This window comes from Musca autumnalis, unplaced genomic scaffold (genome assembly GCF_047663935.1).
Source record: "Musca autumnalis isolate F117 unplaced genomic scaffold, ASM4766393v1 scaffold_3, whole genome shotgun sequence".
In the NCBI taxonomy this organism is placed as follows: domain Eukaryota; kingdom Metazoa; phylum Arthropoda; class Insecta; order Diptera; family Muscidae; genus Musca; species Musca autumnalis.
Window position 1 is genome coordinate 180,325,631 of NW_027411866.1, and position 26,732 is coordinate 180,352,362.

A 26,732-nucleotide genomic window follows, 5' to 3' on the forward strand; every position below is an offset into this window, starting at 1 on the left:
TGTAGGGGTGTGTTCTCTAGGTGGTGGTAGCTGGGAAGGTGGACAACAGCAAAATGATTTTGATTAATATGCCCCAAACACCTTAATAATGTTGTATTTAGTTAATATGTCGTTGTTGTTGCTTTTGTGATGAGCGGCAGAAAAGTTGTTGGAACACATAATTCATCTATAAATATGAGACAGTCATGTATTAATTACTTTCTGTTGCCTGGTCAGAACCAGACGATTTTTTTTAAGAATTATATCGATGATAAAGATGAGACAGCTGTCCCGACCATGACATTGAAATTGCTCTAAACCAGCAAAAAAAAAATCCTCACAAAATAATGGTTTTTAATAGTACATTTTCGTAGTCGTAACCACTTACAAAACCCCATACTAACCCTTTTTAACAAGGGCATGTCACACTGAATTACTAGTTGCACTGTGCAACATTTTTAAGGTAATCTTCTGCAAACAATTTTGAAAGTTCAGACCCAAACGACAAAAACCCTTTTAGGGTCTTGTTGTGATAGATCCAGCATGGATTTTATGGTCCCATCTAAACATGGCTAAATATTGATTTTTTAAAGCAATTCTGGCCTATATCTCTGAAACCTATGTAAATCTTCATCGCACTCATTGTATCATCATTGTAGAAATTTTAAACTCAAAAAACTACATTTATTGCCTCAAATTTTATAACATATCGAAAATTTCAATAATTTGTATACATTACGCACCATATCTCCAAAACCGGTTTTTTAATGTTTTCTTTTAGAAAAATATTACTAAATTCGAAATGCGAGAATAAGCTGTTGGTGTGAACTGTGTTTGAAACACGTGTTGTAGAAGATACATATGATGCAAATTACCGCTGAAACAGCATGAAATAACCACTTTAGAATTTCAAAATATTCTTAAGAATTGCTGAGATCTTTATTTGGAATATTTTTGCAAAAGGTTACTTGGTTTAACTCCCAATAGTTTAGCTGATACCGACCAGAATTTCAGCAATTATTTAAATATAGGGGACCCGGCGAACTTTGCCTCGCAGTCTATTAAAAGTCGTATTACTGAAGTCGATGGTTTTGTTGTCGAGTTCAATTGCAAATATTTCTTTGTTTTAAACTATTTAGGACGATCATTGACGCAGATGCCCATTAGACAATTGTACTTTCGATAACTGCCAGTTTGTCGAAGAAATAGGCTATTGAGAGGCAAAGTGTTTCTATTTTCCTCGAATCTCTGTCCCATAAACTGACAATTGGGCAACTACAAATCGGGACTAAGATATATTTATAAGACAAATAACATATTTTGCGACGCACAGTTGGTTTTCTTTTTATCAGTACCTCCTACTTCTTGCTTTTGATACCCTCAGCCCAAAGTGTTTGGACGAAGTTTTTTCAGACAATTTGGAGTCGATTTAGCCCTGTCCGCCCGTCTGGTGTGTACGATAACTCTCGAACGGATCAACCGAACCGAATTTTGAACTTCGTAACACCTTGCCCAAACTTAGTTTAAGTTTGAAGGTAATATGGATCAAATTGTCCATTCCTTCGGGTACCTCCCCCACAAAAGGGCGCAATCGATTTGGTCCAAACTTTGCAAATCGTATTATTCCTTCCGGATATAGATCGGGTTTGAATATGGACCATATCAATCTACTCCTTCGTGTAACTATCACACACCATAAATGAAGTTTAGGAGCTTCTCTCAGATAGTTTTGAATTTCTTCAGCAGTCAATACTTCCTGAGATACTGGCCTAAAAACCAGGAAACCCTGACGGCATCATGTAAAATGCCAAATCCTGAAGATAACTCTCGCAGGGAGTTTCTGATTGGTCCAAACTTTGCACATCGTATTATTTCCAGTCAAGTCCTTCGGGTCCAATCCTTCGTGTACCTCCCACACAAAATTTGGAAAATGTGGACTTTGAGGACTCGTCTCGGATCTAGTTTATTTTTTTTTGCAGAAGGTTGTTTTCACGATTCCTATTACAACGGTACAATTTTTTCCGGAGTAAGTCCATGACACACTGCCGGCACATGCTTAAACTGCTAGTATGAAGGATAACTCTCAAATTTTTCAACAATTTTTTCCAAACTAGGTTTAAACTCGCTGTTTAAACTTGTGTTTGCTTCTTTTTTGTTTTTGGTCAAAGGCTGAGGGTACAGTTGACTGATACTTTCTTGTTTTTGGTCAAAGGCTGAGGGTACAGTTGACTGATACTTTCTTACTTGTTTCTTTCCCATTTTGAATATCATATTTTTCGATATACATGCATGTGTATGTATTTGACCATTTAACCTAGACAGTATCAATATATATCTGGTACTGCTCAAATTTTATACGACATTAATCGGAAGTTGATTTTCATGGTAGGTATATTTTGTTACATCTGGTTTGCCTTTGGTGATATCCAAAATACATTTAATACCGTTAAAAGACAACTCCTAAAGAATAGAAATCCAAATAATTTGTATTAAAAAATAATTATAAATGCCAAAATTATTCATATTATGAAACAGGTTGGGGTTGGGGCGCCTATGCCTGGATGGGTTGGCTATGCTAAACGTATCGTATTGATGTAATATTATTTTTATTTTATTTTATTTTATTCATTTATATCTGTTTATAATAAAATTATAAAAGATATACCAGATAAGAAGCTATGACAACAAAGGTCTTAAGCTTACATGTTTACAATTTTATATGAATTTTAGATAAGTTTATATAAGTTACATGTTTTAATGTAAGCATTTTAAAATAAGTTTAATGTATACAATATTATATGACTTTTAGATAAGCTTATATAAATTACATGTTTTAACGTATTTTAGAATAAGTTCAGTGTTTTGTGGTGTTAAATCATTTAGGTCATTTAATATATTGTTGTTGGAAAATATGTTTCTTCTTTCTGTTTGGAAGTGATTACAATACAAAAATATGTGTTTTAAATTTATATCAATGCTATCACAGAAAGGACAGCGGTTACTTGCATTTTTATCCATAAAGTGAGTGTGTGTTAATCTTGTATGACCGAGTCTTAACCTAGTGATAACAATTTGATCTCTTCTGGAAAGGTTGATGTTGTGATTATTCTTTAGTATTTGAACAATATTTTTTTGGTTTTTATTAATTTCTTGAAACCATTTAGATGTTGTAAACCAAGACATATTTTTAGTAGCTAAGAAATTTAATTTGATTAAGTTACGTATATCGAATAAATTTAAACTGTTTGTTGTTATTAATGGTGATTTTGTTGATTATATCTTTTATATCTAAATTCAACATACCAACTTCAATTGAATGATAGGATCAGTTTCTTTTTGTAAATTTTAGTATAATTTTTGATTATTCAACCAACAAACCAAACATTTATTTATTTTAAAATTTTGATATTTAAGGAAAAAGTATGGTAAATGAATATTTAGAGTCCCTTGGAGTAGGCATCCACGTCGGTGGCAAAGCTGCCCTCCCCATGCTACCATATATGCCACAACCTCATTTCCAATAAAATTACCCCTGAGCTCTAGATTTTTCAAATAACCCACTAATTTTGTGGATTTTGTACTTTGTTCCTCAAAACTGTGGAAACCATTTCCAGCGTTTTCATATTCATCTTTTTAATCGGAATCTGACCGAGACCACTACTAATCTTTACAAACTCTAAACTAAACTCTCTCGTTTTAACAAAGTTTTCGCTGTTAATTTTCTAAAAAGACGCTTAAGAATAAATGAAAATCGATTTGATTGTTAATAAAAAATGTCTATACAACTTTTAGAAATTGACAAAATAGTGTGTGAATTGGTGCGAATTGTTAAAATCAATTTAGCGGTTCTTGAGTTATAAGCGTAGTAACTAACACCATTTCCTTTTAAATATATAGATGTTCTATATGTGGTATGTTCAATGATAAGTTCTACTAGTTTAGGGCTACAATATTGCCAAAGACAGCAAAGCCAAATAAAGGACCGATAAATTCAAAACATTGTAGTTTTAGCCCGGTTTAGAGAGGCCATAAAATCCGAACTGGATCTGACAGGACAAAACACTACTAGAGTTTTTATAGTCTCAATACGTACTTAAAAAAATACATACTAGAAGTTGTTTGCATTTTCAATGTTGCATAGTGTTGTTCTATTCTAGAATAAGAAATAACTTGAATAATAAGCTAAACAAATCTATATTTAGAACAGTTGAGGTGGAATTTGTTTTCAATTTCAACCACTTCCCATTTTTATTTTACTTTAATTCGTTCTCTGCCGGATTTGATCATGCAACTTCTGATTCGTAGCCGAACACACTACGCACTATGTCACGCGAACGAACATTAAGGTTTGTTTAAAGTTCGCCTGCCGACGGAGAGCGTTGAACGCACAACGGATCTGAATTTTCCCTGGGTCGTTGAAGTAATTTCAATCACACTTTGGAAGGGGAGCATATGTGGCCCAATGTGGCAATTCTATTACACCGTGCAGCAGCATTTTTGGGGCGTGGAAAATTTCATATGTAAATGAAAGCCCTTGATAAATATACCAAGAACCCAAAAGGAAATTTTCGCCATAGGTCAAGTTTTTGAGATATCGCGCAATGAAGTTTTTAATTTTTTCCCTATAGTACTTGGGAAAATAGCTCCAGATCTCCGTTTGGCGTTGTTGCAGCTTTGTTTTGAGGTGACATGTCTTCAGTCAAATCGATCGGCGAATCTTTTTGTGGAACACTTCATTCTCCTAACTCAATGCCTTTCATGTCCTTTTCGTCCTTTATTTCTTGAACCGTAGTGAAAGTATAACAAGATGCGATTTTTGAGCATCCAAATATTCTACAAAAATTTTGCTCAGAAGATTTTAGGTACGGTTCTCTTTGACAACTAATCAATATTGTCCCGTTTTCATTGTCCTTTTTGATGTTTACTCGGTCTAGGTTCAGAAAAAAACTATTTTTGATTTTTTGTATATTCGACATTGGTTATTTATTGGTATGTAGACTTACCAATTGGTTATTGCATATGTAGACATCTGCGGTGCTTCTGAAATATTTACCACAAAAAGCGCCTGTAATGAAGAACACGTTAATAAAAAGTTTTCATGGGGGACAGATCCGGTTATCTCAATTTTTGAACCGGATATTCCAACATTAAAACCTACTTTTGAACCGGTTTTAAGTAACCATTTAAACTTATATGTATACCATTAAAAAGCTTATAGAGTTGTCAATCAAATTAAATTAATTCACTAATGAAAAATTTGCTAGTTGCAGTTCTAGAACAAAGAAACCGTTTTCTTAAACCGTTTTTAAGGAAAAATATCAGTACGCGCAAATATGGAGATCAAAAGCTGGGGGTGAAAAATTCTTTTTGGCGATGAATGTCGATGAAGATAATATGGTGAACCCGGAAGGACAGTTTTGCCATAGGTCAAACTTCTGAGTTATAGCGAAACGAATTCTTTCTTGACAAACTATACATACCTACATGACAAAAACCCTAACGGAATTTGATCACGCCATAACTCAGAAATTTTTCCTTCCCGGTTCATCATAGCATCTTCATCGGCACTCATCGCCAAAAAGAATTTTTCACCCCCCAGCTTTTGATCTCCATATTTGCGCGTACTGATATTTTTCCTTAAAAATGGTTTAAGAAAACGGTTTTTTTGTTCTAGAACTGCAACTAGCAAATTTTTCATTAGGGAATTAATTTAATTTGATTGACAACTCTATAAGCTTTTTAATGGTATACATATAAGTTTAAACGGTTACTTAAAACCGGTTCAAAAGTAGGTTTTAATGTTGGAATATCCGGTTCAAAAATTGAGATAACCGGATCTGTCCTCCATGAAAACTTTTTATTAACGTGTTCTTCATTACAGGCGCTTTTTGTGGTAAATATTTCAGAAGCACCGCAGATGTCTACATATGCAATAACCAATTGGTAAGCCTACATACCAATAAATAACCAATGTCGAATATAAACAGTAAACATCAAAAAGGACAATGAAAACGGGACAATATTGATTAGTTGTCAAAGAGAACCGTACCTAAAATCTTCTGAGCAAAATTTTTGTAGAATATTTGGATGCTCAAAAATCGCATCTTGTTATACTTTCACTACGGTTCAAGAAATAAAGGACGAAAAGGACATGAAAGGCATTGAGTTAGGAGAATGAAGTGTTCCACAAAAAGATTCGCCGATCGATTTGACTGAAGACATGTCACCTCAAAACAAAGCTGCAACAACGCCAAACGGAGATATGGAGCTATTTTCCCAAGTACTATAGGGAAAAAATTAAAAACTTCATTGCGCGATATCTCAAAAACTTGACCTATGGCGAAAATTGCCTTTTGGGTTCTTAGTATACTCATCAAGGGCTTTCATCTCCAAAAGGAATTTTCCACCCTCCAGACTTTGAGTTCCATTTTGTGTCACAGTGTTATAAGACCACTTACCCTTTTGTGAGAAGTCTATCTGGTCTTCTATGATAAGACCTTATAGTCCTCTATGAGAAGACAATCTGGCCTTATATAACAAGGTCTTCTGTCATCCTATGATAATAACTTTTGGTCCTCTATGGGGGGACCATCCAGTTTTCTATTGAAAGACCATTCGGTCTTTTAAGAGTACACCTTCCGATTTTCCTTGAGATGGCCATCCGGCCTGTATTCTATGAGAAGACCAACCTGTTTTCTATGATAAGACCATTCGGTCTTCTATAAGAAGTCCATATGGCCATCCATAAGAAGACCTACAGGTTCTCTATTAGAAGACAATCTAGTCTTCTAGGAGAAGACATTTTTTTCGTCTATGAGTGGACTTTTTGGTCCTATGAGAAGACCTTAGAGTCTTCTATAATAATATAATCTGGTTTTCTTTAAGAAGAGCTTATGGCTTTCTACGAGAATACCAGCCAGCCTCCTATGACAAGACATTGTTGTCTTCTATGACAACGCTTTGCAGTTTTCTATAGGAAACCATCCGGTCTTTTTTGAGAAGACTTTCTGGTCTTCTTTGAGAAAACTTTTTTTTCTGTTCTACAGAAAATCTTCTGGTCTTCTATAAAAAAATCATTTGGAATTCTATGAGAAGGCTACTTGGTCTTCTATGAGAGAACCCCTTCGGGTATTTTATGAGAACACCTTCTGGTCTTCTACGAAATGGCCTTCCGGTACTATATGAGACCACCGGCCTTCTATGTAAAAACCTTCTGAATTTCTATGAAATGCTCTTCTGGTATATTATGAGAACACCTTTCGGTCTTGTATGAAAACACCTACCGGTCTTATATGAAAACACCTCCTGTCTGATATGAGAAGACATTCAGGTCTCCTATGAGAAGACCATTTCCGAGAAGACATTTCGGTCTACTATGGGAGAAGACCTCTTTACTTCTAGGATAGAGAAATTTTTGCTCTTCTGTGAGAACATATTCTAGTCATTTACGAGAAGAACATACTGTCTCCTATTAGAACACCTTCTGGACTTCTATGAGAACCCTTTACGATATCCTATGAAAGGGCCTTCTGGTCTTCTATCAGAATACATTTTGGTATTCTAAAAGAAGACATTCGGGCTCCTTTGAGAAGGCCTATTGGTCTTCTATGAAAGTATCTTATTATCATTTATAAGAAGAACTCCTGGACTTCAATAGGAAGAGCTGCTGGTCTTCTATGGGAAGGCCTAAAGAAGACCTCCTTGTTTTGTATTAGAAAGCCTTCTGGTCTTTTACGAGAGACTTTCAGGACTTCTATGAGAAGACTTTCAAGACTTCTATGAGAAGACCTTTAAGTCTTCAGACCTAAGGTGACCTTCTTGTCTTTAATGATCAGATCTTCGGCCCTATGAGAATACCTTCTAGTCTTCTATAAAAACTTTTCTGGTTTTCTATGAGAAGATCTTATGATCTTCTTTGAGATGGCTTTCTGAAGACCTTCTTGTCTTCTATGAAAATAAATTGTGGTCTTCTGCAAGACGATCATCTTGGTTTTTATGAGAAGACTTTCTGGTCCTTTATGAAATGACCTTCTTATCATCTTTAGGAAGATAGTTGCCTTTTTGCAGCAATTATTCTCTCCCCATTGAACCTTACGAATAAAGTAGAAATGTGCACAACACGAAAGCTTCAGTCATAAAAACAGTCGCAGAATACATCGCATAACATAGCCAATTACTTCTCTGAACAATCAGGACTTCTATTTCACTAAACCTTAAAGTTGTACTTGGTACGAAGGGCTACCACTAAGGAACCCATGGTACAACTGGGAGGATTATTGCTGGTACTGACAAAATCGGCATGTAGACCCTCTGTGCAATTGTAAGCAAAATATATTTTCGATACAGAGCGGCATGATATGATGAAGACATTATGACACTTTCTAAATAAATATAAAGTAAAGTAGGTGTTTAAGTGCGAAGGTGATGGTTAAGCACCATTTGGAAAGATGCACATTGAAACCTAAGTATAAAAAACTAAGAAAATGCGATAACATGTTCCAATTACGCTAGTAGTCTTCTTTCTACTGCATATAAAATTTTATCAAACGTACTGTGGAACGCATATGGTCAATGTAATAATTAGATTAATGAACTAATAAATTCTCCATCGACTTTATCTTTATATATAATAATATAATTGTTCCACAAATATCCCATAAGGGACATGGGAGACTTCTCTCCTATCAATGAGTGCACCCCGATTCATACTAGCTCAATGATTTGGGACCTACAGTTTATCGCCGAGTCCGAACGTCGTGTCTAAGACACTACTTTTGTAGAGAAGTTTCACATGGCTGAAATACTCAGGAAATGTTGCCAACATTACTGAGGGGTATTTTGCCACTGTTGAAAAGTGTTTTTGATGTTGCCTGGACGGGGAATCGAACCCACGACCTTATGTGTGCAGAAGGTGTTGGTCCAAATTTGCATGGAAAGAAAGAAACGACTATAGCTTCTAAAAATCCACTATTACATCTATATATGTTTCAGAAATTAATTTTAAAGAAATCTTCAATTGTGGACCTGTTGGTAATTGGAACGAAATTGGTTTCGAATCGTCTCCAAGAAACTGGGCACTAATTATAGTTCATACCTCCTTAAAGTATTGTTTCTTGGATTATATAGACTCAGGCATTAAATTGAGTTTTTCTTGAACCAGGCAAATGGCGGAACACCTAAGCATGACACAGACGAAATGTGTCCGCTTCCCATATTTAATTAAACCATAAAACAACCTATAAAGATTGTATGTAGGTTATTCCAACACGATACTGTCCATCGTATAGCGATACAAATTAATAATTTTACACTGTAGAGAACCATTTACCTGTCTTATTATTAATTTTTATGCCCTCCACCATAGGATGGGTGTTATTATGTTTGTCATTCCGTTTGTAACTACTCGATATAATCATTGTAGACCCCACAAACTATATATATTCTTGATCAGCGTGCAATTCTACATCGATATAGCTATGTCTGTGCCACCGTGGTTCAATGGTATGCACGCCCGCCTTGCACGCAGAAGGTCAGTGGTTCGATTCCCCGGCCAGGCAACATCAAACATTTTTCAACGGTGGCAAAATACCCCTCAGTAATGTTGGCGACATTTCCTGAGTATTTCAACCTGGAAAAACTTCTCTAGAAGTGGTGTCTTAAGGCAAGCCGTTCGGACTTCGGCGATAAACAGTTGGTCCCATATGATTGAGCTTAATATGAATCGGGGTGCACTCATTGATATGAGAGAAGTCTCCCTTGTCCCGTATGGGATGTTGTGGAACAATGTTTTTTTTTTGTTTTAGCTATGTCCGTCCGTCTGTGGAAATCATTCTAGCTTCTGAACGGATTGAAGTAGGTGGTTGAAATTTTGGTAAAATCTATTATTTGTATATAGGACTTTTGGTATTGAAAGCTATCTATGTAGGTCCACGTTTTCGTATAGCTCCTATACAAAGTGACTCGTGACGCGTCGTCGTTTTAAGGAAATTTTAGGATATTTGTCCCATTTGACCATCGAATTGGTTGTAATTTTGTATTTTGTGTCTACAGAGGCTAAAAAATATTTCTACCAAATTTCGTTTATATAGGCCCACGTTTTGGTATAGCCTCCATATAAGGCCCCATATATAGTACGCGTCATTTCAAGATATTTTGAATGTATTAGTCAATATGACCACTGAATCGGTTGTAACTTTGCATTTTGCGTTTCAAGAGGCTAAGAAATATATCTACCATAAAATGTTTACATAGGTCCACGTTTTGGTATAGCCTCCATATAAGACCCCATAAATAGTACGCGTCATTTTAAGATACTTTGAATGTATTAGTCCAATTTGACCACAAAATCGGTTATAAGTTTGTATTTTGTGTTTCCACAGGCTAAGAAATATTTCTACCATAAAATCTTTATATAGGCCAATGTATTGATATAGACCCCATAGGACGATATCTCCCGATTTTCGGAATTTTTAAGGTTTTGGGCTCATTATCGCATCGAAATGGGTGAAATTTGGTGTTTAGCCTACGTTGGGTTTATAAAACTTTCCCCCGGTATAGGTCCACGCCTTCATATAGCCCCCATAGGACGGTACCTCCCGAGTTTCGGTATTTTGTAGGTTGTGGCCTCAATATTCCACCGAAATGGCTGAAATTTGGTGGTTAGTCTTCATTTGGGGTATAAAACATTCCATATGAAATTTGTCGGTATAGGTCCACGCCTTCATATACCCCCATAGAACCTCCCGATTTTCGGTATTTTGAAGGTTGTGGCCTTAATATTCCACCGAAATGGCTGAAATTTGGTGGTTAGTCTTCACTTGGGGTATAAAACATTCCATATGAAATTTATCGGTATAGGTCACACGCCCTCGTATTGTCCCCATAGGATGATATCTCCCAATTTTCGGTATTTTTGAAAATTTTAGCTATACTATACTACCAAAATGCCTTTGATATTTCGTCCTCTTTTGGAATGCAAAACTTTCTCCCAGAAATTTTACTGTATCGGTCCACCCGTTAATGTACACCCCATGGAATGGTACATCGCAATGTTCGGTGTTTTGAAGGGTTTAGCCTCATTATAACACCGAAATGGCTAAAACTTGGTACATAGTCTTCGTTGCGGGTATGAAACTTTTCACCTGAAATGAGTCGGTATAGGTCAATGTCTTCATATATCTAACACAATTGGTCTGTTCCAGAACTGCAAGAATCAACTCATTTTTACTATTTTTTCCGATAACATAAAGGAAAAAAATGTTATCGTAGTAAAAATTAGTAGCTTCTTGCAGGTTCTGGATCAGGCATAATATTTTCATAATTTGTTGTTAAAAAGAATGTAAAAAGAAACACACAAACAAATTAAAACCATCAGACCACCATCAAAACACTATTCATTGTGATACAATAAAAACTGAAATAGACAGAAAGCTCTCAACATGCTTCAGTCTGGTAATGGAAAACTTTTGATGGACATTAACGAAACTACAGACAAAAAAGTGAAACCACACAAAAGATGATCAAAAGGCAATAAACGAAATTAACCAACAAAAATTCAAAAAAATATAAAAAGCATCCTAAAACAAGCGGGAGTAGAATTTAAGTGGAAAACTTTAACAATGATTACAATTTTTAGAGTAGCGTTTTTTGGCTGTTGAGTTTCAAACTTTAAGAGCAATAACGAAAAAAACGTTTGTTTTACTATGAGGAAAAAACGATACGTAGAATTAACCGATGCAGGAATAAAACAAATTGGTAAGCAACAAAATCATTAAATTAAGGTAAAAAACAAATTGGCAGTGGCTGCTGCTCTAGTATGTGCTATAAAAAAGATAATGTAAAATAAAGTTTAGAAAAATAAGTTCGACACAAAAAAGGAAAATAAAAAATATATATGGGAATTTCTGAGTGAAATAGGACAATTTTCAAAATGAGGTGTTTGATTTCCTTTATTTTTTGCTGTTGTAATGCTGCTCATCTAAAAACATTTTAGTATATTTTCAGATTGTTTCGACTTAAGGTCCCAGAGATATCGCGCCTTGAAAAAGTCGAATTCTCTAAAAACTATGGACAAAGTTATGAGTATTTCATAACTTCTTTAATTTGTCCAAATAAAAAACCTTTTTTTGTATTTTTTATTTTTTATCACCTATCTAATAAAAAATAGAAAAACAATTGGCAAAGTTGCATTTTAATATTTTCGCGATTTAATATATAAAATCGTTTTATCAATGATTGTACTCTTTTTTTTCTTGAAAAATTTCTGTATTAAACTACGACTAAATACAAATATGTTGAGTTCTATTTGGTAAAGGGATTCGAATAATTACTATTTTTTGAATTTTTTTAATATTTGTCGATATCGTTTTTCCTTTATATCAGAGTGAAACATTTGTCATTTTACCAAAAAATAAAAAAGTTACACTTTTTAACATTTATTTTGTTGTTTTATTTATATATTTCCCTTAAGCATCTTAGAAACGGCTTCATTTTTCGATTTTGAGAATGGATTAGCAATTGTACCAGCCGGACATTAACCTAAAGTAATATTTTTTTCCGAACATGATTATTTAAATACGAAAGAGGATTTAAATTTGAAATATACAACGACTAAAGCTATCGCAGGCACAAAAGAAAACTTCAGTCAGTAATACCCACTAAAGCTGGTTACTAATTGCTAAAACATTCTTAAACTCGTAAAATGAAGAAGTTTTTAAGATGTTTAAGATAAATTCCTAAATAAAATCAAAAAACTTATTCAATTCATATTTTTATTTTTTTGGTAAAATGACACATTTTGCACAGTGGTAAATAGGAAAAAAGTTCTTGACAAATTTTAAAAATAGTAATTATCCGATTTCCACTAACAAATATGACTTAAATTTTTTGTAAATTACGAAACAATTCCCGTACCATTCACACACAAACTTTTCATATTTTCTGAATCGTTTCGTTCTTAAAACAAAACAAAACTAAACCACAAAATTTTCAACTGAAGAAGAACAAAACAGTACGATTGCTGAAATGTACTTCGGCTATAATGTTCCGGGTTTTATCATTCACGAACGAAACAAAATGAATCGTTTGCAAACGTTTGTTGTCTAAAATTATCAATGACACATTTAGACACACACATTTTATTGTATAGCAACGCGCTAAGCTAACATCAACATACATACTTGGAACATACTACGGTGGAGGTAAGGTTTTAATCAACAAGAAAACGATTGAAATGTGTTTTGTACGGTTTCGTTTTCTATGATTTATTCTTCAGTTGAGAACTTTTCGCTTTTCGTTTTGTTCGCACTCACGAATGTTTACAAAACGAAACTAAACAGCGAGTTCGGTCAACTTGGGTTATGTTTCGTTTTGTTCCTAATGAAAATACGAAACAATTGCAAACGTTTCATAAAGTTTTATTTCTGTACGCGGAAATTATCATAGTTTAATACAAAAAATTTCAAGAACAGGAAAGAGTACAATCGTTAATAAAATTTATTTCAGATATCGCGAAAATTGCATCAAAGACCACAGTGCAATTTTTTTCTGTTTTTTATTAGAAAAAAATGAAAATTTTTATTATTTTCTCGTTGGAACCGGACTTAATGACATGTTTCGCCGTAGGTAGAGCGGCTCATCAGACATGCTCTTACTTTTAAAAGCCAATTACGACAACAAATAAAAGTACTTAACACCAAACCCGCCACTTGCAAATTAACAGGAAAAAAAGATTTGTAAAACAATCATTACAACGAGCCAAGCAATTTAAATTAGCAAAAGGAAAATATGAAATAAATGCAAATAAAACAAAGGAACGAACAACTACTTAGTGCATCAATAACTAAAACTAGCGGCAGCAATCACTTCACTAATCTAAAGTGGCTTCAATTGGGTATTTCTCAAGTGATTTTGTTTGATGAGTTTGGTTGTAGTTTCGACGGTTGGTTCAAGTTATTATTATACAAAAAAAGAAAAAACAATGAACGAACATTTTCCAAATTGATTTGTACTTTTTGTTTGGAAAAATGTTTCTTCTTAAAGGAAGAAACCAAATCCGAGACGAAAATAATTACACAGAAATTGGAACTCTAGCAAATGAAAAAAGCAATAAGAAACAGTTTTTTTAATTAAGAGGAAATGGCTGCTGCAAAGCATCATCTCTCATTACGTGAAATGCTGTGCTTTTTTGGATATTATTTTCATTTTCAGTAATTTCCCTTTGTATAGTTGTTGTTGTTACCAATGGTACTACTTATGGCAAAGAGGAGAACAATAAAAATGCAGAGGAATACAGCAAAGCAAATACGTGTAGTAAAGCAACATCAACGGTATCAACATTAGGTTCATATGATTCCCCCAAAACAAACAAACGAAGAGAAAAAGATTGGGAAGCAAAGTTTGTTGTTTGCAAATACCAGATAATACCGGAAAAATGATCGATTCCATGTATACATTGGAAGGATATTACAATGGTGCTTAATAATATTGGGTATACTAAAACAACAGGGAGTACAATTTAAATGAAAAACGTTAACAATGTTTATAGTTTTTGGAGCAGAGTTTTTTGTTGGTGAGTTTCAAATTTTTAAAGCGATATTTTTGAATGATGAGGTGTTGCTTACAGATTGATCAACGCTTTTAACGTATATTTTGAAATTTTACCAGAAGATCAGTATAGGTGGATCAGTATAGGTTGCAAAATATTATTAGAAAATGGATCCTGTTCGGCATGAAGTACAAAAAATTCAGTCAGCTTTGCGACAGTGAAAAAGCGGCAGTTTATTATTGTAAAAACGAATTAAAAGAGCGACGGACCTAAATATCCTACGCACACATTCCCAATTTTAACAAGTAAAAAAACGTTAAAAGATCTTTTTATACCCTCTACCATAAAATAGTCTTAATTAAAATGGAATAGTTTCCTTTCATAATTTCAGGTGGAAACATTTTTCGACCATGGATACCCCAAATGCCTAAATTACGTAATCTAATCTAAAAAATGTGTTCAGCCAGGTGAAAGGTACCGTCTATGGGGCTATATCAATGTGTCTACCCATCCTTACAATTTTTGGTGGAAAAGTTTTATAACTACAGGGAACCTCAAAAGTTAAATTACGGGTAGTTGCGTTAAGCAATGTAGTTAAGGCACTCAAAATATCGAAAATCAGGAGGTACCGTTATATGGTAGCTATACCAAAACATGGACCTATGTTGAAGATGTTTAGTTAAGAAGTTTCGTGACCACTGAAAATTCAAATGTCAAATTACAGCTAGTTCGATTTATGATACTAAGTTTCATAATTACAGCTAGTTCGGTTAACAATTGTAGCTAAAATTCCCAAAATACCGAAAATCGGGTAGGGGGTCACTGAAAACCTCAAATGTAAAATTACAGCTAGTTCGGTTAAAAATTATAGCTAAAATTTTTAAAATACCGAAGCTCGGGAGGTGCCGCTATATGGTGGCTATAAAAAACATGGACCAGTGTTGACAATTATTGGTGGAGTAGTTTTATGACCCCTAAGAACCTTAAATCTCAAGTTACATATACACTCCACGTCAGTAGAATAGAACACCTACATTTTTGTTAATGTTAGCGTATTTATGCCAAAACGAATGAGTCTACGATTTTAATCTTGTAGGAATTTAAAGCCTATGATGTTCCGTATCAAACACAGAAAAAATTATGTTTCTAGCTTTTCGCGAAATGATTTTCTGATCATTTTTCCTATAGTACTATGAAAAATAGGCATTTATTTTAGGTCATCAGGATAGAACATTCATTTTGTTTTCGCGAATTGTGGAGATATTAACGCCGAATTTTCTTTCAGTCGATAAAGCGGGGCTTTCTAATCAGTTTTCACCAATAAAACCATATAAATAATTCCGCGGTAACCGAAATAACAGTGTAAACGGGTTTAAATTGAAAGATAATAGAAACATCTCGAAATATCAATAAGAGTCGCGCAGCTATGTCATATTTCTTCACAATAAGATAGAATATGACACAGACAACCTCGACGGATACAATCGAGTGCTTCGGATGCTGAAAAGATAGAACATTTTCAAAATAAGTATGAAAAACGTCAAAATTTCTTATAAAAACCTTGACTTTTTCTTCAATAAAATTATTTTTCCGCGAACAAGTCTGCCGTTAAAAGGTTTGGACATGTGCTCCACATTTAGAGGAAGATAATCTGATATGAAAACATCCGCTATTTTAATACACTGAGCAAAATTTTAGTATCTTTTAAAAGCAACTTACGCAACCAAAAACATCGATTTCCATGGCTGTGTTTTCCCGCGAAAACGGGGCTATTACATATGCGAGTTCAGTTAAAAAACGACTAATTCGTAAAATCCGGTATGGAGAGCATAACCTGGTCCATTAATATTGGAACATAACACTATTGGGAACAGTCGCGGACGCCGAAATAAGAACACATATAAAATGCAAAGTCCAAAGGGTATGTTCAATTTGAAAAATTTGCTAAAATTTTGCTCAGTGTATTAAAATAGCGGACGTTTTCATATCAGATTGTCTTCCTTTAAATGTGGAGCACATGTCCAAACCTTTTAACGGCAGACTTGTTCGCGGAAAAATAATTTTATTGAAGAAAAAGTCAAGGTTTTTATAAGTAATTTTGACGTTTTTACTTATTTTGAAAATGTTCCATCTTTTCAGCATCCGAAGCACTCGATTGTATCCGTCGAGGTTGTCTGTGTCATATTCTATCTTATTGTGAAGAAATATGACATAGCTGCGCGACTCTTATTGATATTCCGAGATGTTTCTATTATCTGTCAATTTAAACCCGTTTACACTGTTATTTCGGTTACCGCGGAATTATTTATATGGTTTTATTGGTGAAAACTGATTAGAAAGCCCCGCTTTATCGACTGAACGAAAATTCGGCGTTAATATCTCCACAATTCGCGAAAACAAAATGAATGTTCTATCCTGATGACCTAAAATAAATGCCTATTTTTCATAGTACTATAGAAAAAATGATCAGAAAATCATTTCGCGAAAAGCTAGAAACATACTTTTTTCTGTGTTTGATACGGAACATCATAGGCTTTAAATCCCTACAAGATTAAAATCGTAGACTCATTCGTTTTGGCATAAATACGCTAACATTAACAAAAATGTAGGTGTTCTATTCTACTGACGTGTAGTGTACATAGTTCGGTTAAAAATTTTAGTTAAAATCCTCAAAATACCGAAAATCGGGAGGAACCGTTATATGGGGGCTATACTAAATCATGGACCTATGTTGACGATTTTTGATGGAGACGTTTTGTGACCACTGAGAAGCTCAAATGTAAAATTACAGCTAGTTTGGTTAAAAATTATAGCTAAAATTCTTAATATACTGAAACTCGGGAGGTACCGTTATATGGGGACTATACCAAAACGTGAACCTCTGTTGACAATTTTTGCAGGAGATGTTTTGTGAACACTGGGAACCTTAATGGTCAAATTACAGGTAGTTCGGTTAAAAATTGTACCTAAAATCCTCAAAATACCGAAAATCGGGAGGTACTCTATATGGGGGCTGTATATGGCGGTTTTTGGTGGAGACGTTTTGAGACCACTGTGAACCTTAAATATTAAATTACAGGTAGTTTGGTACAAAAAATATCTAAAATGCTCAAAATACCGAAAATAGGGATGTACCGTTATATGGGGGCTATTCCAAAACCTTGACCTATTTTTAAAATTTTCAGTGAAGTGGTTTTTGGACCACTGTGAACCCCAATATACAAATTACAAGTAGTTCGGTCAAAATATATAGCTAAAAATCCCCAAAATACCGAAAATCGGGAGTTTCCGTTATATGGGGGTTATACCAAGACGTGGGTCGATAAAGCCCATCTCCTGACCTGCCTATGGGTGCAAAAACACAGCGCTCTATCTCAATTATTGTGGACACTGGAGTGATTACAACAGATGGGCGAAGTCGTACAATGTGCTAAGATTCGGACCGTAAGTTATAGAGCTCATCAGACATTTCAGTTGGTGTGGACAGGGGTTTTTGTGGAATACATGAATGTACTTGCCACCGAAATCAGGGCCGAGAGAAAAACAAGTTGAAAAAATTTTCAAAGCGATCCCAAACTGCAGTGTTTTTCGAAGCCCGTATGAAAGGAACTATAAAATTTCAATACTATACGAGAAGTGGATTAAGGCGCAGAAGTTTTAAGTTTTTTATTGAAGGAATCACCCGAAGTACTAGACCAATCATCGAACTAAGGTTTAAGGTTTAATTTATTGAGCCTTCTGTTTACAAACATTATAAATTTTAAGAGTGGTAGTGGTTGGTAGTGTAGTTAAGATTATAATGTATTATCTAAATTTACTTTGGGTGTGGAGTGTGTACAGCACCATGCTTTTATATGAACTAGAAAATAGCAATAATTAATTGTAGATAATGTTACGAATTCCTTGCTCCCGAGAATACAATGTTAGTGTTAAAATCTCCGTCATCTTACAAACTTAAATAACAAAAAAAATAAATCATCGAACTATTAAAATTCAACACGACGGGAGAAGTGGCTAAAACTGGACACGGTTGCCGGCGTCTCAGCGTTCTAAGCCACCATTAACTTGTCAAAACTTCCAATGACAAATATTGATGATAAAATCTTCTGGTACCGAAGGACAAATACAAATAAAGAGAAAAAAGATGCCATAGTATTTGTGATAAGAATTAAAAATAGGGTTACCAGCCAAGTCGGACTATAGGAAGACTTTGGAATTAAATAATTGACATTAATTCGTATATATCTTGGATACTAGCCTTCATCCACCCATTCAAATAACATTCTGATATGCCTGATGATTGGACTTAACCATCCGTGAAACTTAGCATAATGGTTGAATGTGTGGGACTTCGGTGGATCCCTAAATTTTCAATGTACCTCTTAGGTCATAACAGCTCAACACGAAAGAGAATTAATTTAGAAGTATTGAACTTTTGTATGGTGATACCCAAAGGAACATATCGATCTTCGAGTTTTACGGGTGAACTTTGAGAGAAATATTCCAATGAGCAAGGCTTGACCAATAACAATCGTGCCTATTAAAAGTTACCGTGCGCACCAGCCATTTTGATTGGTCACCATAGGATTTTTTGAACTTGTGTCATTAAGTTAGATTTGCCCAGGAAAAAATTATATTGTAGTAATAAGGACGACAAGGTCTTACCTTCGGTTAAAAATTCCAAAAAGATCCTCGAACAGTTTTTTAACTGCTCTTAATCAAAATTAAATGTTTCAACCTAGGTGGAAACGGTACTCGAAGGAGTGAAATTTTGAACAAAATATTACGATATTCAATGTATCGATCAAATCGGGTATTCGACTCGAGAGTTAAAGTTTTCATCAGTCGGTATTGTTCATATTGATCATCCAACAAGTGGTACTTTTGTCATTAACCTTTTTTGACAGATCTGGCGTGGGTCGTGTCACGTGTTCATGTTATTTTTGTTTATTACTGTTTGACATGTTGTCATGGAAAAGCTTACGCCTCTACAATGTTTAAAATCGTTCAACTTTATTACAAAAATTCGCGTTATGTGGGGAGTGTGTTTCGAGCCTTAATTTGTTCAGTGATGAGGCGCATTTCCAGCTTTATAGGTATGTAAAGAAGCAAAATTGCCACATTTGGGAAGAAGAACAACTTAATGAGATTCAAGAGCTTTTATTTCATCCAGAAAAATTAATGGTTTGTGGGTCGGTGGAATCGTTGGACTCTATTTCTTCAAAATTATGCCGGTTAGGACTTCATCGTCAGTGGCGACCGTTATTGCGCCGTGATAACCGACTATTTCATGTCTGAAATTAAAGCTCGTAATCTCGGCGACATTTGGTTTCAACAAAACGGAAAGTCGAAAAGCTTGAACGAGTCATTGAAAATTGTACTCAACGGATGGACCAATATCTGTTACACGTAATCTGCAAAAAATAAATGTCATCGAATGTTCTTTCAAATGATAATAAATATTCCCCATTCAATTTGATTTTTCTGTGTTTTTTTAAGAAAGTAGGAACCTATAAATGGATCACCCTTGAGTTGGTGGGTACCAGGTTTGAAGTATCGACATATTTTCTTAAAATGTTATATAATTACAATGATGACCACGAGCACTGCATTGTGTTGAAATTGTAAAACTTTTCTCAAGCAGCCCTTAAATTGGGATCTATCAATGTTTTGTTTCGAAATTTTGTTGGGAAGGTACAAGCAGTCGACCTATGGGGTCCCTTCTGAACTTGATTTAAGCTGAGTACTTAGGACATTTTAGAATTATGATCGAGTCCACAAGGCCATGGGTAAACATTTTAAAATAGGCATACGACGTTTTCGACGTATTTACAGTTCGTCAGAAAATTGTGTCATATGTGAACGTTGCACTTGCTGACAGATTATCTTCGGTTACGATCAAATTGGTAAATGCCTTGGAAAGTTACCGGTTACACCAGGCAGTCGAACAGACATATAGAAGTATGGATGGACATAGCTAAGTCGACTCAAATTGTCTCTTAGGAATTTCGTCATAACATATGTGGGATCTAAAATCATTATTTCGAATAGGCAGAATTTTTATCGTATTAAATTCTATATACCCCTTTAGCCATAGCCAAACAATAATCCTCATTTGGCCTTAAATGACAGGGTGGTTATAAAGTTAGGTGCAGGCAAATTTTATTCCATGTTTTCTTGATTTTTTGTTTTTTTTTTTGGCATGTATTCACTGTGCATTGTTTACCTCAATATATAATTTCCTGCTTTAGAAAACCATGTTAAGGAAAAATATATACAAATTGTTTTTGAAGAAAATGTAAGAAATGAATCTCCTTCAAAAAAACAAAGCCCAAACAAATAATCCCCAACGCACACATATACATACATACATTGTGACAAAGCAAAGACAAATTGCCGCCAAACTTAAGGTAAGTCACATTTGATCTTACAGCTAAGGTGAAAGAGAGCTGAAGAAGGAAATGTCTTAAGGATTTATCGTAAAATACGTATAAGGAGGAGAAGAAGATGCAGAAGACGTGAATGGATTAGTAGCACAACCGTAAAATTGGTAAACAAAAATCTCCACATAAAAAGAGAAAGGAAAAAAGCTGCGAAAATGTTTAACAATTTCATGCGGGATATTAAGACGATAGATATTTTTCTAGTACAACTTTAATGTTTTGAAGTCAAATACAAATATAAGGAGTAAACATCCCATTAGGTGATTGTTTTAGGATGAAGACAATGGTGATAGTAGGTGGGTTGGTGACATGGAGTCTTTCCCATTTTAACCTCTTTATCACAAATCTCTACATTTTCGTTTCGCCAGTAATCAAGAGAGAAGATAAAGATACTGTCAAGACAGCAAATTAACTCGTGGGATCGCAATTAAGCCACTGTTGTGTTACTGCTAATACACTGGTCTTTCCTATGCTATGGATAAAGCTAACGCAATGCAAGATTGGTACTGGATTGACTAAAATGTGGGCAACCGTTTAATCAACCTCAAATCCGGGAATGATGGATGCATTACGGCTAAGAAGGTACACAATTTACGATAAGTGATGTCATCCGAAACGCCAAATCGTCCAATGCTTTGGGCCCTCATGAGATCACAATGGTAACTGGATGAACCGGAGTTAAGTATTTAAAACTGTCCTTAATTTATCGTTATAAGGCTCCACCTGAAAATATTGCTCGATGTTGCCCTGGTTTCGACCACAAACTACCCCAATATACATATTTGGTAACGTTATACCGCGGAAGTCACTGCTACTTGCGATAAAATCCTAAGAAGTATGAACAAAGTCCTCACGTCGCTGGCCGTCATTATTTGGGGGGTTGACAAAGAAACCTTGTTGAACTCTTATAAGCTATGCGGCGCACAGTGGCTCGGAATCATTTTTCCTCGTCAAAACTCCGTAACTACTGAACAGATAGAGATATTTTGTTCGACAGATAACACTTTCAGCTTTCCGATGCATCGAAAACGACCAAATTCGGTCTAGTAGTTGCAGAGGAATTCAAGGCCAAAATCAGCCAACAGCATATATGGGAGCTATATCTAAATCTGAACGGATATCGATATAATATTGCACATTTATTTCTAGACCGAGTTCCGCAACTGTAATTTTGTGTGTGGGTTTTTGTAGGTGTGTAGTGGTGAGAAAGGTCAGGTTCTTGGAAATTCGAACTAGAGGTGTACGAAAAGTACTAAAATTCACTAAATTGGGTACCAATTGTATATTTTGAACGGATATAGCTAGAATCTGAAATTTGGTGTGGGAATCAAGATTAGGAAGTGGTGTATATATAAGGAAATGGCTTTAGAAATTCCTACAAAAGGTACTAAATGGTACTAAATTTATTAGGACTTGAATTTGTATGAACGGATAGAGCTGGAAAACTGAAATTTGGAATTAAGATTACTGTTGAAGTGTAGAGTGAGATATATAGAAATGTGTACTTATGTGTACCAAAAGTACTTAATCGTACTAAATTTGATACAATTTGGCGGAATGGATAGAGATGAAAACCTGCAATTTGGAGATAGGTTTGGAAATTCGTACTTTTGTGTACGAAGGGTACTAAATTAAGTACAACTTGCTTTTGGGTGAACGGATAGAGCTGGAAACCTGAAATTGAATTATGATTACTGTTGGAGTATAGGATTGAGGTAGTTTTGAAATTCGTACTTATGTGTTCGAAAAGTGCTAAGTGGTACTAACTTTGTTACAATTTGGATATGGTAGAACGGATAAAGCTGGAATCCTGGCATTTGGAATTAAGATCCTATACACCATGATTTGGGTAGTTTTGGAAATTCTTACTTATTTGTACGAAAAGTACTAAATTTGGTACAACTTGTGCTTGGGTGTACGGAGAGCTGGAATGAAGTGAAGGTTGTACAAAAAGTGCTAAGTAGAAATGATTTTGGAATCGTTTGGTATGTGGAATGGAGATACAAAATGAGATTTCGGAAATTTGTGCTTTGTTATGGAGTGTAGGGATAGAGCTGGAGTGTAGCGTTGGTATATGGAGGTGGTTTAGAAAATATGTATATACGTACCATAAATACACGAAAAGTGCTAAATTTTTCCAAATATGGTATTTGGTGTACGGACAGCGCTGGAATTCTAAAATTTGATATTAGAGTCACTTTTGTGTTGTATGGGGTTTACTTACTATCTGTAGGTGTTTAGATATGGAAGTTTTTGGAAGACGATAATTACTAAAGGGGTTGAGCTTGAATTTTGAAATTTTGTATTGGGATAAGGAAAAGGTTTTGGAAATTCCCACTTGTGTGTAATAAATGGTACCAAATTTGCTACAATTTGGATTTGGAAAAACGGGGGCTATATCCAAATCTGAACCGATTTGGATATAAATTGGCACATTTATTTATAGACCAAGTTCGGTCAAATATTCCAAATTCCATTAAAATTGGACGGATATAGGGTGTTTGGTGCAGCAAATACTTGAAATCGGCCGAAAATATATATGGGAGCTATATCCAAATCTTAACCGAATTCGATATAATTTGGCACATTTATTTCTAGACCGAATTCAGTCCACATTTTATCGAAATCAGAAGTATATAGCGTGTTTGGTGCAGCAATTTTGCTAAAAAAAATTATATTCCCCAAATTTCAGCTGAATCGGGCAATAAATGCGACCTGTACGTTGCGAACAAAAATGCATGGACAGAAAGTTGTTTACTGAAGCGTTAGCTATACTATTGTGGTTGATTGTTTTCTTGAATTTTTAACGGTTTAATATCTATGGAGCAGAAGCCGAGAAAAGAGGATAAAAATCGCAATTGTTTTGCTATTTTGAGCATTAAGACCTGTTCCTTCAAAGTTCGTATGTTCTAGAAAGATGTTTATTGAGATCTGAGGTGCATTTTTGTAGTTGGTTGTTTGCTTCAAATTTGATCGGTTTGATAGCTGTATAACAAAACTTGAGAAAAATTTTAAAAGAAATTTGACCATGGCAATTTGGACCTTGCAAATGAAGTTTGATAGGTTATATGTGTTGACATTTTTTGTTCTTTAAGACAAGAGCTACAACTTTGCCTCCGAGATAAATTCAAATTTCCTAACGGTTTGGAAGATATAGTCTTGACTAAATGGCCCTTTTTACATCAAAGCCTCAAACCTTTGGAGGCCTATAACCGCGAAAGTTGATGAGATAGGGAAAAACGGCGAGACACTTGTCTCCTCATTTTTGGTGTTCTATCACACTGTGGAGTCAGAATATAGTTAATAAAACATGACTCAAAAAATTACACACAGTGATATTATTCCAAATATATTTATACCCTACACCACTATGTGGAAAGGGTATTATAAGTTTGTTTTGGAAAAAATTCATGTAACACCGCGAAATACATATTCGTCGGAGATCCCCAATGTGGTAGACCAATCTACATATCTCGGCGAGATAAAGCGATTTTGAGATGTGTGTCCGTCCGTCTGTCCATTATAAATTGTAATCAAACTCCAGGCCGCAATTATGGTCCGATCGTCACGAAATTTTGCATGGAGGTCAGGTTCAGAATAGACACCTATTCTTATTGGTGATGATCGTAAAATATTTAGCGGGTGAAATGGACCAAAAACATAATTTTTATCAAATTTTGTAGCTGCCCTGTTGGTCGCAATAATAGCCAGATCGCCTCGAATTTTGATTTGCTGAAAGATAATTCGCAGAGTAGTGGTGTGGGGTATCGTATGGTCGGCCCTGTCCGACCATAGCCTTTGCTTACTTGTTTTTGGTTCGATTAGAAAAATTAGAAAAATATATTTGGGAGTTCTCCAACTATTTCGCTAAAATACCAAACAATAATTAATGTATTCTGCTAAAACTTTATCGCGAAATATGGTTTACCATCGCGATAGTTTAGTTGCTTACTGCGATAAATTACAAGGATAGGAAATTGTCCGTAATATTTTCATTAAAAAAATATGAAAATTAAAAAGCTCGTTATTCGCGAATCATTTAAAATTAGTTGATGCGCATCCGATTTTAGATACAATGAATCAATCTCTTTCAATATCTATGGATATTTCGATGTTTCACTCAGCGACCACTGTGTGCCGTCAGTTGCATCTCACAATGCCAAAAACCTTAAAGTGGGTAAAAGTCGCGCAATGTGCATACGATTTTGATGCACATCCGGTTTCATTAGCGCTCATTAAAAATACGTCAATATACACCTATTTGAAGAACATATATTCTTCAAAAACTGCGGATGTGCCTCCACATTTTATTTTGGGTGAAATCGCGTATCTCTGTAATTTAATAAAAAATTTTACAACGAAAGTCGCAAATTAATACGCGGATTTGTCAAAATATATTTTTGCTGATTTTCGTATTTCTAAGGTATCTTTAGCCGCAGTTTTATTGGATGGATTCAATCGCTAAAGGGCTTGTTAGATCCGTCGCGTAAAAAAGCTTAATTCACGCGGGTTTCAAATGACACTTGTAAATTTTAAACGCAAAAAATAGGTTTTTTAAGAAAATTCACGCATCAAATTTTGGCCTTTAGACTCGAATTACCAGGACCTTGTAGGGAGTATTTTCATAGCAGAAAAAAACGTGAACGTGAGAAATTCGAGACGTTCATGAGTCAGAATTAAATACGAAAAGATTACCAGAGTGTAGAACCCTAAACTGTAGGGTGTAGTGCAGGCATAGATGATGAAAGGAAGCCGGTAACTAATACGTGTAGAATACTGAGGATATGGAAAGAGATTTTTATAAAGTTTTTAGTATCGAACATGGACAGCGATGAAGATATCCTAGAACCCAACCCATGCGACGGCATTGTGTGTTTACAGCTAGTCAATGTAAGGTCATGACAACAATTATTCGGCTGAAGAACAATAAGGAAGGAGAAGCTGATGAGCGACACACTGGTAAAGAGTATGCCTTAATTGCTTAACAAAACCAACTAGAAGAAGGCATACCCAACTTGCCTAAGTCTGTTATGACCCGTGCACAATAAAGGAGACAAGAAGACAATTTATGCCAACTACAGAGGCATAATTCTCAAGCGTTATAGAAGTGACAAATGTTCTATAGACCAAATCTTCTCTGTACGCCAGATGCCACAAACCCATGGAAAACAGATCGAATCTGAAAAGGCAGGTATAGAAATGTATTTTTAATTCGGTTTATGAGACAAATATTTTGCATCGGTCCAATTAAGAAAGTAGCCATCAAAACAAAGGGGAAATGCGAAAACATGTAGTATAGGGCATATAAATTCATCCATTGGAAAAAAGTTAGCGTCATAGAAAAAGTTAACATCAAAAAATATTCTGCTCATTTAACATAAAAGATATTAATTTTCTTCCTCAGTTATATCTATTGCTTTATTGAGAATTATTTCTTCTTTGGAAAAAGACTAAAATTTTCCATTTTTCTTAATTTCCTATTCTACTTTTTTAAGAATATATAACCACGAAACAAATACTGTTCACGTTGTTAAATCTTAAGATGATTAAGTTTTGACTTTATTGATGCTGGTAGTGTGAAAATCTGATGGAGAGAAAAAAAAACGAATTTGCAAAAAACAAATCTTCAAAATATATCCAAACTACGTTAATAAGTCGTGTGACCAAGCAGCAAACAAAATATCACACCTACAAAGCAAACCAAATTTCGTGAGAAGCCACAACAGAGAGCCATAAAGATGTAGAAAAAAAAAGATGATGAGAAA

At 34.8% G+C, this 26,732-nt stretch overlaps 1 long non-coding RNA gene across 1 annotated transcript in view; it reads right to left on the reverse strand.

Moving 5' to 3' along the window:
- LOC141396729 (uncharacterized) overlaps positions 1-23,142 on the reverse strand; it is a 198,428-nt gene extending 175,286 nt beyond the window's left edge. The window contains exon 1 of the long non-coding RNA XR_012411233.1: positions 23,076-23,142. This is a non-coding gene — a long non-coding RNA (uncharacterized lncRNA). The remainder of the gene's footprint in view (positions 1-23,075) is intronic.
- Positions 23,143-26,732: the final 3,590 nt, after the last annotated feature.